The 13,103-nt window shown below is 42.5% G+C and overlaps 1 long non-coding RNA gene across 1 annotated transcript; it reads left to right on the top strand.

Annotated features, from left to right (window-relative positions):
• Positions 1-4,648: 4,648 nt before the first annotated feature.
• Positions 4,649-9,805, top strand: LOC127314031 (uncharacterized). The gene is made up of 2 exons (XR_007859304.2): positions 4,649-7,136; positions 9,368-9,805. It is a non-coding gene; the product is annotated as an uncharacterized lncRNA (long non-coding RNA).
• Positions 9,806-13,103: the final 3,298 nt, after the last annotated feature.

Genomic DNA, 13,103 nt, shown 5'->3' with positions numbered 1-13,103 from the left:
AATGCTAAGTTCGGTGCAACCAATGCGAAGCGATGAACCGTACATCATGGAGAACTTCCATGACATCGGGATGGTTAACAACCGTTACGTAGTCGAACAAGCTCATGAGATACAGTGCATTGCGAAAGAGCTTTAACTCCTTAAGTGTGCCTTACCTGACAAGTTTGTGGCTGGATGCATCATCGCTAAGTTGCCCCCTTCATGGAGGAACTTTGCCACAACTCTCAAACACAAGAGACAGGAGATATCAGTTGAAAATCTGATAGCATCTCTTGATGTTGAGGAGAAAGCTCGGGCTAAGGATAATACTGAGAAAGGAGAGGGTCAGTCTAGCGCCAACATGGTGCAGAAGAAACCCTATAGCAAGAACAAAGTGAATAACAAGCCCTCCTTCAATAAGCCTATGAAGACTACAACCTTCAAGAAGAAGAAGATGATAAACAAAGCAGATCTGAGCTGCTTTACATGTGGAGAGACTGGCCACTTTTCTAAGGACTGTCCAGAGAGGGCAGACCGCAAGAAAAAGGCAAGGCAAATCAACACGGTGACCGCTAGCAATGCTGATGGGTACGGTAATCTCTTTCCGTTCTTTCGGTATTTCAATCTCCATGTTGGTGGATTGATACAGGTGCTAATGTTCATGTGTGTCTTGACATATCCATGTTCACTTCTTACCAGGTCGCCCGGATTCTTCCGTCTTGATGGGGAATGGGTCACATGCTTCTGTTCGTGGTGCTGGCACGGTAGATCTGAAGTTCACTTCGGGGAAGATCGTGCAGCTGAGGAACGTGCAGCATGTCCCTACTATGAACAAGAATCTCGTTAGCGGCTCCCTTCTATGCAGAGATGGGTTTAAGGTTGTTTTAGAGTCGAATAAAGTAGTTGTTTCCAAGTTTGGATAATTTATTGGTAAAGGCTATGAGTGCGGAGGCTTGTTGCGCTTTTAAACTTTCGATTTCATGTAATAAGTCTGTGAACCATATATGTGGCAATGTTAGTGATGATACCAGTGTTTGGCATTCTCGTTTATGTCACATTAATTTTGGTTTAATGTCTCGGCTATCCAGTTTAAGTTTAATTCCGAATTTCACCATTGCCAAAGGTTCTAAGTGTCATAGTTGTGTGCAATCAAAGCAACCTCGGAAGCCTCACAAGGCGGCCGAGGAGAGAAACTTGGCACCTCTAGAACTCATACATTCTGATCTATGCGAGATGAATGGTGTGTTGACAAAAGGTGGAAAGAGATATTTCATGACATTGATTGATGATGCGACTAGATTTTGCTATGTTTATTTGTTGCGAACTAAAGATGAAGCTTTAGACTACTTTAAAATTTATAAGGCTGAAGTTGAAAATCAACTAGAGAGAAAGATCAAGCGTCTTAGGTCGGATCGTGGTGGCGAGTATTTTCCTAAAATCTTTGATGAATTCTGTGAGGAACATGGCATTATTTATGAGATGACGCCTCCCTATTCACCCCAATCAAACGGGGTTGCCGAGAGGAAAAAGCGCACGCTGACTGACTTGGTGAATTCCATGTTAGCCTTCTTTGGTTTATCAAAGGCATGGTGGGGGGAGGCTTTGTTGACTTCATGTCATGTCCTGAATAGAGTTCCTAACAAGAATAAAGATAAAACCCCTTACGAGGAGTCGGCTGGGAGAAAACCATCACTTTCGTATTTGCGCACATGGGGATGTTTGGCGAAAGTCAATATTCCAATTACTAAGAAGCGCAAACTTGGACCAAAGACAGTGGATTGTGTCTTTCTAGGTTATGCTCCTCGGAGTGTAGGATATAGATTTTTAGTAGTTCAATCCGAGGTACCTGATATGCATGTTGATACTATTATGGAATCTCGTGATGCAATATTTTTTGAGAATATGTTTCCTATGAAAGATATGCATAGCATTGCTAGAATTTCTACTGAGATAATTCCTGAGTCCAGTACATCTAATGAGTATTTTGAACAATCACATGAGAATGTTACTGAGAAGGATGACAATGAAGCTCCTAAACGGAGCAAGAGACGAAGGATTGAAAAATCCTTTGGTGATGATTTCATTGTGTACCTTGTGGATGATACTCCCACGTCCATTGCAGAGGCATATGCATCTCCAGATGCAGATGACTGGAAAGAAGCTGTCCATAACGAGATGGACTCGATCCTTTCTAATGGAACTTGGGAGCTATCAGAACGACCCCATGGATGCAAGCCTGTGGGCTGCAAATGGGTGTTCAAGAAGAAGCTAAAACCTGATGGTACTATTGAAAAGTACAAGGCGCGGCTTGTAGCAAAAGGCTACACACAGAGAGAAGGCGAAGATTACTTCGACACCTATTCACCTGTCGCTAGACTTACCACCATTCGAGTACTACTATCCATGGCTGCCTCCTATGGTCTTATCGTTCATCAAATGGACGTAAAGACAGCTTTCCTTAATGGAGAGTTGGAAGAGGAAATCTATATGGATCAGCCTGATGGGTTTGTAGTAAAAGGTGAAGAAAGAAAGGTGTGCAAGTTGCTGAAATCTTTATATGGCTGAAACAAGCACCTAAGCAATGGCATGAGAAGTTTGACAGAACTTTAACCACGTAGGCTTTGTTGTCAATGAGGCTGACAAGTGTGTTTACTATCGCCATGGTGGGGGCGAAGGTGTTATACTATGTTTGTATGTGGATGATATTCTGATCTTTGGTACAAACATGAGAGTAATACACGAGGTCAAATCTTTCTTGTCAAAGAGTTTTGATATGAAAGATCTGGGAGAAGCTGATGTGATTCTGAACATCAAGCTGATTAAGAACGAGAGTGGGATTACTCTAACGCAATCCCATTATGTTGAGAAGACTATAAATAGTTGTTCATCAATAAAATAAACACTGATTGATTCATTCATTATCACTCTGGCTCGATTCTCTCCCGATTACTTACAACAAAAATCAAGCACAGTCAACCAAATGGGCTCTAGACTATCGGCGTGTGCCGTGAATCGGTCGTGGCATGTACCAACTAGAGGAAGCTGACGGAGGGCCAACATCCACCGCCCAAGCAAATCAAATGGGCCACCAGTGGAGGACAACGAACCGGAAAGAAATCCGCAAAGGCCCGTCCAAATAAAGTTGTACAGTACCTGACACGATTAGCAGCCAACTAGTCCCTTTTTTTTTGGCTCTGGTTCAAGCGAAACAGTTTCCCCCCCTTCCCCTGCCGCCTCCAGTCCCCGCTTCTCTTCTTCTTCGCAAGCCAAGAAACCAAGAAAGCAAAGAAACCAAGAAAGGGGAGCAGCAATGGCCAACTGGGACGAGCTCCCGGAAGATGGATGGAGCCGTATCTTTGGCCTAGTTAGATCCTACTTAGACCGCGCGAGGTGCCTCGCCGTCTGCCGCGAGTGGCACCGCATCGGGAAGCAGGCAGGCCACACCATGCTGCCCTCAGCTGTCATCCCGGCCGCCATGGAGCAGGGGATGACGAAGGCTTTCGACGTCGTCCTCCGAGAGCACCGCCTGCTGAGGTACGCGCCTAGCTTCGCCGGCATGCGGATTATCGGTTCTTTCTCCGGCGGGAGGCTGGCGGTCGTCCTGGCGGTGGGGAGCACCACCTCATATGCGATTCTGGATGTGTTGACCGGAGCACCGCCGGTACATCTTCCCGAGAGACTGCGGCTCCCAGACTCGGTAGAGGATCAGGGAGTCGTCATCACCACAATCACAGAGGGGATCGATGTCTACGCGGCCATCACCTTGGCTGCTCCGTACCTTGTATTCTGGAGATTGGGTATGGAGGCATGGTGCCCGTCTCTGGCAGCCCCAGGCGACGAGGAGGACCCCAGACTGTCCCCCGATTGCCCCGTCGACGATGTTGTCTACCGCTACGCATCGGACACGTTCTGCATACTGAGCATGAGGCGAGACCTATGGATTTACAGCGCGGAGCGATTGCACGACGGCGGCGTTTCCTTTCACCGGACTTTGGTGGTGAGAGGACCAGATTTCTTGGGGGCCCCCCTGGGCCGTTACATCGTCGCCGCGGGAGGAGAGGACTTGATGATTGTCTGGCCCAGGCGCAGTCTCACCAGACGGGGCAATGCGAGTTTCCAGCTGTACATCCTTCAGAGAGATTCGCCGACGAGCTGGTCGTGGCGCCTCCAGAGCGACCCTACAGGTTTCATTGTGTTCGTCGGCCGTGGCTGCTCGACGGCCTACCGCGCAGCTGCCGGCAAGCCAACTGTTCTACACTTCATCGACGGCCTTGGTAGCCCCAGCCGTATCTACCGGCGCCATGACAGCCGGCAGAGACCGTTCGTGAGTTATGCCGACCAGGTGATCGAGAGGATGCTGCCCGCGGCGAGTATCGTTCAGTCCCCAGATGTCTGGCTGCTCTGTCCCGGATATGGGGACAGCGAGTGATTTTTTTTGTTCGTGACAATGTTCAAGCTTAACGAATTTTTTAGTTGGAATTGTCGTCTAATTTTTCTTTAATCCTGTGTATGGAGAATGCCCCATGGAGAGATTGGTTCGAGTTGGATGATTTTGTTGAAAATTGGTACATTAATTTCGGTTCGAATTTTGCTATCTGAAACTTGCTGAATTTCCCCCCCCAATTTCAGTACAGCCCTTCAGTTTCAGACTTGTTGCAATGTTGTGCGATTTCATTGGATCCGGCCGCGGCCGCGATGGCGGCCGTCGTCTGCCATCTCCCGCGGTGATATGTTGCTACTACATCAATTTCTGTGTAAAATTTGCTGAATTTCCCCTCTTTTCAGTACATAGAGCTTCAGGCTTCTTCGCGGTGTTGTGGATTTCAGTGGATCCGGCCGTCCTTCTCCCGCCGTCCCCAAATATAGTCCGTAGCTCTCTTCCAGACATGGCTTGATTGGGAGCCTGCTCCAGCCTCGACCCTCCAGCAGTCGGGCGAGCTGCCTCGCCCTGCCCCCTCCGCCCTTTCCACTCCATCGCGCTCCCGGCGGCGAAAACCACTGCCACTCCCTACTGGCTTCAGCTACCGGCGGGTTCAAAGTCTCTGATCAACTAGTTACATCAACGCGGGAAGGTTGCTGATCTCCGTTGGGTTTGATCTGGCGTAATATCCTGGTCCGCGATTGGTTGATTCGGAGGAAGGCAGCAGCGGTCTAGTTCAAACTCGGTACAGTCCAGAAGGTGCCCACCATCTGTTTGAGAAAATGTCTGTGTGGCAGAATTCAACTACGAGCTGCGTTCTGTGCGTCACCATCACTCTACTGATCTACCCTGGTACTGAGTTTGTAGCTGCACACATGACTGAAGGGGGACTATTGGGTTCATCAACAAGGGTCGTGGCTGTTGAGGAAATCAGATGGTTTGCTGCCAGAAAATGTGTGCATCACTTTGGGAACAAGGTCATTCTTCTGCAGATCGGAAATATGGACAATTAAGCAGACATATATTGTTCCTTTAGTACAAGATTGTTGTCTTAAGTCTGATGATACTTTTTCTGCAAGTGGATGTTTATATCACGCACATGCTCGTGTTCGTTTGTCTGATGCACTAGGAGCTACACCATTTGACATTGCTTTTCAGGTTGAATGGCTCATATGCAGTTTGGGAAAACTGAATTACATAACTACTAGGTGTTCATTTGGGGTGGAAAAGGGAAGGATAATTTCTGCAACTCTGTTTGAACAATGGGATCCAGGAATAAATCTTCTATGTTGGTGCATGTTGCTGTCCCAGTGCTTCAAGGAGTATTTTATAGCTACTGTGCCGCAGCTTAAGATGTTTTTCAGCTTGATTGCACAATGGGATTTGTCTAAATATTCATGTGAGACTAATCCTATGATGCTTGCGCTCATGAAGTCTAAGGTGCAGCACTTGGCTCACAGGTTATGCAAACCATGGGATCCTGGAGTTTTAATTTTTTCCTGTTGGGTAATGAAGGGCAAACTCTTTAAAAGAAACACCAGCTTGTATTCTATGAAGAACCAGTTGATTGATCCATTCCTTCAGGATGATGGCAAAACAGTTCTTGGGGTTGAGCTTTATGTGCAATGGGACACGAGAATTATGAAGAGTACTGGTATAAATGCAATTTCAGGTTTCAGAAAACTGTCAGTTACACAAGGTATAAATTTCAGTGTTGCATCTCAGATGATGGATGTGGAGCATAAATATCTTTTACATGATGCTCCTTGGGCATTTTCTCAACGATGTTCTCGCTGCTTGTCAATCTGGAAGTTATGCACTCACATCAGTACATACAAGCATGGTCAATGGAATTGACACAAAACTTAAGATGCCGTGCAACACTGGAATTTTTGTACCTATTTCTGCTAGGCTATCTCCAGCAAGAAATCTTACGCTCATTGCAATCCATGTAAAAGCAGTGTTCTGTACCATTAGTTCTCGATTTGTGGAAGTTAATTGGGTGATACAAGCTTGGAAAGAAGTGAAGTTACCATGGGGGCTTATACATAAAGGTTACATCAGTCCAGTGAGGATGATGTGCTCTTGGCTATCACTTACTATCTTTCAGGCTGTAGTTAACAAAGAGTGATGATGATCCTACTGCCAACAACTTCAGTTTTGTCAAGCACTAAAACAGCACATCTGAGATTCAAAAAATCATGGGCCACCATGCTGCAGCCTACTACTTTCGAAAGTACACTATATAATGGTGATATGATCGAGAGAATGTTGTTGAGGATACATGAAATGGCCCATCTGTCAGCTGGCACTACATTTGGCACATTGTTCCACTATTCAGCTGACGCCACTTCTCCTAAGGTGTTCAGCACATTCTCGAAGCTGCTTAGAAACAAGCATCCAACATTATCATGGGACCCACGTAACCTGGATACATGACTATTTGCTCATTCCGACACTGATACATGTGATCCTAGTGGTGTTTGTCGAAGCGGCTTGAGGGCAAGCCGGAATTTAAGGGGGCGAGAATGTCATGCCTGGCTTGTAACAGGATGCGCCTTGCCAACGTGGGCCCTAAGCAACATGTGTTGGGCCTGGTGGACAAAACTGGCAGCACATATAGCAGGGTTTCCCTATCCTACGCTTGACGCGAAGGAGATCGCGCTGACACGTCGAGGACAGTCCCGCCTGGGCCGGCCCAATTCCGTCGCATCTCCTTTCCGCTCGGTCTGGTCTGGTATGTTCTTGTGTTCTTTTTTATTTTATTTTGAAGTATTTATATTATGTCCAGATTTGGAAACAAAATTCAAAATTAAAATTGCGTAGATTCGAAAAATGGTCGTATTTCAAAAATGTTTAGATTACAAAAAAATTGAGACTTAAAAAATAAAAATGTTCACATTAAAATAATGTTCAAATTTGAAAATTGTTCAGCTTTGAAAAATGTTCATATTTGGGAAAAATCATATTTTTAAAAACGTTCAGATTTTTAAATTTCAAAAAATAAAAGTTAAAATTTTGAAAAATGTTCACAAAATTGCGTTCATATATGAAAAATGGTTCATCTTTGAAAAAATCGAATTTTAAAAAGTTCAAATTTTTTTAAATTTCATATTCGAAAAATGTTCAGAAATAATTGTATTCATATTTCAAATAAGTTCATATTTTTCAAGAAAGAAATTTTAAAAATGTTCAGATTTTAAAATTATTCAAATTTGAAAACAGAACAAAAAAAATGAAAATGTTCAAGGTTTAAAAATATTCAGATTTAACAAATAGGAAAGTAAAATAGAAACTGAAAAAACCGAAAACCAGAAACAAAATACACTGAGAACCGAACCAAACTGGAAGAATCTAGAAGGTTCCTAAAACCGGAGAAAAACAAACCAACTTGGGCCTGCCCATTTCAGATCGTTACGTTGGGGACGGGTGCGCGTCAACTGGAATCCTTCGCGTTGAGCGTCAAATAGGGTTTACCCATATAACATGGGAGGAGGAGCACACTGAAGAGGGTCGACCCAGAAAATGAAACAAGCCTCCTCTAGTTCGTCCCGTTCCCCACCTTGCCCTTTGCTTTTCCCATCCCATGTTCTGATTTCTCTTGTATCCATGGTTGATTGTAACCACATACAATCATTATCCTGCAATATCTAGTTGTTCCCCCATCTCTGTGATTGGGTTGTCACATGCCACTCCCTACTGGCTTGAGCCCCCTCCCCCTCCTCCTTGTGGGTCCTGCGCCCTGCGGTGGCGGGGTCAGCCCTGAGCAGGTCCTCAGGCTCATTTATGGCGCCGCGGCAACGTCCAGTTCGTTGACTGACCCCGACATTCCTCCACGCCGGCGATCCCCACATCAAGCTAGTAGCTAGCCTCCTCGCATTTCGGATATGCTACCTTTAGCTCTCAGGTGCAGGTAGAGAGGATGCACGTCAGGTGACTGTAAATATCGCTCTGGGTTTTAGACTAGTAAACAAAGTTGGTGATGCATTTTCCTACATGATAGTATTTCTCTTTGTTGATCATACCACCATTCATAAATCTCTGGCAACAAAATGCACATACCTTATATTTGTTTCTTCCATTATTTGTACCAGAAAGATTATTTGTTCTAGCTATGACATATACGATGTTCTTCGGCTTTCCCCATTCCTGTTACCATGCTTTGAGGCCTAGCTCCTAAGTCCTGACTGCTTCATCATCCCTTGGTAAGCAGCCTCCATTTCTTTCCACTTTGTCACCAGCCGCTTTCCTTGTGCATCAGAACACGATCCCACCCTCCTCATCAAGTCTTGCTCTGCTTCTTCCTGTTGTGTTTGCTATTTATAGATTAGTGCATTACTTTGCCTAAGTAACAAAAGGAGACCCCTTCGATGCTGTTAATTCTACTGAATATATAACCCCCCCCCCCCCCCCCCCCCCACACACACACACACACGACCACACACACCCCCTGGGTTAGGACGTCTACCGCCTTAAAAACCATGGATGCTTCTAGTGCTTCCTAGCATCTCCATGATGTTATTGAAAAGAAAATTATTTTATGTTGGTCCTGGAAATATCTAGGTCTTGCCGCTTAGAAAGAACCTCCATGCTGCTGTTTTTTCTTTTCCTCCTTAAAACCAGGGCATTATTAGTATCATTCTGAGACACAACATATAATAAATGCTACTGGTTGAGGTATGCTTACGCAAATGCTTCATTGTGATGCCATATTGCAGAAGAGTTTAATCTATTTAGTGGTCTTAAAGAAGATCTTGGAAGAATATCTGCCATAAATGACTTCCTTGTGTTGATTTCTGTTATATCTTCCTTAATCTTCTATTGTTTGTGCCTTAGATCTTCTTAGGTTTTCCTAATTAACAGCTAGCTGCGTGCACAGTCACATTTTCGTCCATACTATTTTGTTTGAAGATGTGTGCACGAGCGGCCCCTTTGTCGGACCCGTTCGTCTTATTGGGTTTTGTTCAGACCCGGTTTTGCTTTCAGTTACCAGGATCAACATAGTTGTGTATCTCTATCTCTGCTCCAAGGATACGAGGCCAGTTCAATGGGGAAGGATGGGTCAGACAGAAGCAGCGGCCGGAATCCGTGCCTGAGGTTTGTCTCCGTCGTTGGCTGCATCGGTATCGCCATATGCAAGTGATTCTTCTCCATCATTTCTGATTTATTTTCCCGTGATTTTAAGGTTAGTGAATCATCTTCTGGATAAAATCAGATTGTGGGGGATTTAGGATTTGCGATATGTATCGGTTTTTCGTTGTGCTTCCTCACTGGTTGGAGTTTCTTCTTCCATCCAGGGATTTGATGTCTTTGAACAGTCAATAGATGGCTGTTGTGCTTCCTTCAGCTGGTTGGAGGAAATCAGATTGTAGCTATTTGATACTGTAGTGAAATGAATTTAGAACTGGGGTGTTGCGTTCTATAGGTAGAGGAGCAAAGGGCAGTGATCTATTTTTTTTTTGGCTTTGAGTTAATTTTTCTTTTTTATATTTTGTGAAATGATTTGACAGCAACCTTCAGTTCTAGGGCTATGTAGTGGTTCAGTACTATTTTTATGTTTGTATACCGCCCTTTCTAGGAACAAACTGCAACAATAAACTTTATTGCAGTTAACACCACATCACTGAATTTGTTTGAGTATTCATGTACTGTCAAGGAATGGAGTTGCACAACTAGCTAACAATCTAGTTAGAAATTCAGGACATCCTTTTTGTACAAAAATAAGCACCATTAGTGTTGTTGCTGGATCCGGATTCTATATTGCAATCGGTTACAAACAGGAAAATGCATCTACAGGATGCGATCTGAATTTATGATTATGTGGCAGGTTGGATTAATTAATTAGTTATTATTGTGGAAAGTTAATTTCTTCAAGGCAAGTTAAGAAGTTATTCACGCGTGTCATTAATCAGTAAATTTACCACTCATTACTGTTCACAGACTATGACCAAGGACCTCATGCTCTGATGATGTTCTGCTCACAATTCTTCTGCTTTTCCCAGCTCGTGTCCACCAATCTATGTCTCGACCTTTGTGAACATTTTAGTAACAACGTCAAAAGAAATGGTCAAGCAACAACTGGTGAGCAAGAGTAAAGATGCTTGTAATGGGGAACACGCGCCAATCATCTGGCTACCAGCATCCTGGCTAGCACTACTTGTAATGTCTAGCTCTATCTTTTTCTTGTAGTATTTATTCCCAATGTCTTTTTTTGATGTTATTTCTGTCATCAGTCACTCTTTGTCTATCATTTCTTCACTGTCAACTCTCTCTTCGTATAATATTCAATTTCTCCTTTTTTTTTAGTCTTCACTATTTATTTCTTCATTCTTATGTCTCTCTTTCTTCATTCTCCCAGTCCCCATTCTCTTCTTTTCTCAGTATTGATTATTTTCTTCTTTATTTCTTCATTACGTTATTTTCTTCGGTTATCAGCATTGCTTAGTCCTCATTCACTTTTCCTTCAGCTGTTACTCTATTTGTCTCATGACTGTCCCAATCCTCAATCTCATTTCTTTCAGTCTTTAATCCCATTTTCCTTCAGGTTTTATGATTCTCTCAGTATCCAGTCACTTTTTCTTCACTCTTTCGTCATTCTCTTATTTTATTGAGTCCTATATTCCTAACTCTTTATGTGTTCTCAATTATTTTTTCTTCATTTTTATTATGTTTTTTCTTATTCTTTAGTATCTTAGTCATTCTTTCTTCAGTCTTTACCAACTTATTCCGTATATCAGTCGTTCATTCTTCGCTTATTCATTCCTTTAGTTTGTCTTTCTCCAGTCCATAGAAACCTTAGTCTTTCTGTCTTTAGTCTTTCATTTTTTGTTTAATTTATTCAGTCATTTCATTCTTCATTGTCTTAGTTCCCCCTGTTTTGTAGCAAATTTTCCATTTTAGTAATTCATTATTCATTTTCTGAGTTTATTCTTTCTTAATTGCTCGGGTTTCTCAGGCATACTTTTCTCTTTTTTTCTTCAACCTTCATCAGTTTTTTAGTTTGCCATCATCTTTTCATTATTTGAATTCACTAATTCTTTATAATAGAAAAATGTGCCTATCTATCTTTTGTAATTTTTTGGTTGCCCATGGGTATATCAAATCCTGAAGAATGCATTTCTGCAAGTCTACACAGTGTTGGGAGATTACTGACCAAGAAAAAAGGTGTAACACATAATATTTAAAACCTTTATATGTGTTGGTGTTTGTATTTTTCTATTTTTTCTGATTAATCTCTTGCTCGCTGAAACATTATTTGTATGGTTTTTAGCTATTGATTGTTCAGATTATTTGTTTTCAGTTTTCTTTTATCCGGCATGAAGTTTATTTCCGAAGGCTAAACCATGTAAGTTGTTAACATTGTTACCAAGTCAGGTGAGATTTTATCCACTGTTCATATCATTTGTGAATCTAAATGAAGCAAAATGATTTTTGAATTATAATTACTACTGTATGAGTGTCTTTTCAAATGTCCTACGCATGTTCTTTCGTCTCTCTTCACATTTTTTTTCTGGGCTAGTCTTTTTACCCCCTGCAGATTTCAAAGATGGATATGAAGGCTCTGTTTCCTCTAGTTTTTTTTCTAGTGTTTCTTTTTGTTGGTTTCCTACAACATCTTTTTCTTTTTGTATGTAGAAGATCCTCAAGGAAGTTCTTTTACAGATCAACATCCCTGGGAGTGTAATAGTCCGCATTGGTGGTGGGTGGATTATGCTATACAAAAACAAAATATTACATCACAACCAATGGTCGTATTTACTTCAAAGCTGGAGGAGGAAGTTCATGCTGAAACCTAATCTCTTTATAGATATGGATGTACGGAGTACTTATCAAAATTCACTTTGACAATTCACACAACCCTATCCATTTTGGCCCTGTCTAGATGTGTTGTTGTCCTTCATTAACCTTTTTTTTTAGGTATTGTCCTTCATTAACTTTACTTATATTCCTTGCCGTTTGGGTATGTGTGCTTATGATTTTTTTTCTCAAGTCTTTCTACAATGTGTGAGTTCTGACTTAAACTTCAGTTGGTTACGACCCTGACATGTAATTTGGCTCTCTATACCATCAGTTTGCATTAATGGTTCAAATTGAATCAATAGACTATTAAAATCATTTTCAATCATAGGAAATTTCTATCGTTATGTGTATTTTCGGAGCTACCAGTGTACTTTTGTTGTAAATGATATGTTACAATTGCACTTGGTGAACCTTTTCTAGCTGATTATTAATTGCATAGACGAGAAGAGCTTCAGAACAGTGAGCCTCGGGCTTTAGATAAGAACGAGTATAGATTCTCGTGGGCAGCGAAACTCAGACTAGGGACAGGTATATCCTATCTTTGATGCGTGATGCGTTGTTATCCGCAACTGCTGCTTTGCTATGTGCTGACGTTGTTGACTGTTCCTTCCTTGGCGACACAAACTGAGAGACGGACGAATTGTTAGCTGATTGATAGCTGATTTAGGCCTTGTTTGGTACTAGTGTATCAGTGGGGATTACTGGGGATAATACTTTAGGCCTTGTTTACTTCTAGGGTATTTATGGGGATGGGAGGGGATTATTTTGTATCCCAGAAAATCCCCACTAGTCCGTTTACTTCTCCGGTTTTGAACGACATAATCCCGAGATATCCCCTCCCATCCCCTCCCATCCCCACATTTTTTTGCCTAAATCAAAAACTCTCCATCATACTAGTGTATTT

The sequence above is a fragment of the Lolium perenne genome, chromosome 7 (genome assembly GCF_019359855.2).
Source record: "Lolium perenne isolate Kyuss_39 chromosome 7, Kyuss_2.0, whole genome shotgun sequence".
Lineage (NCBI taxonomy): Eukaryota > Viridiplantae > Streptophyta > Magnoliopsida > Poales > Poaceae > Lolium > Lolium perenne.
Note: the sequence above shows the minus strand (reverse complement) of the source record. Positions and strands in the feature narration are given on the sequence as shown.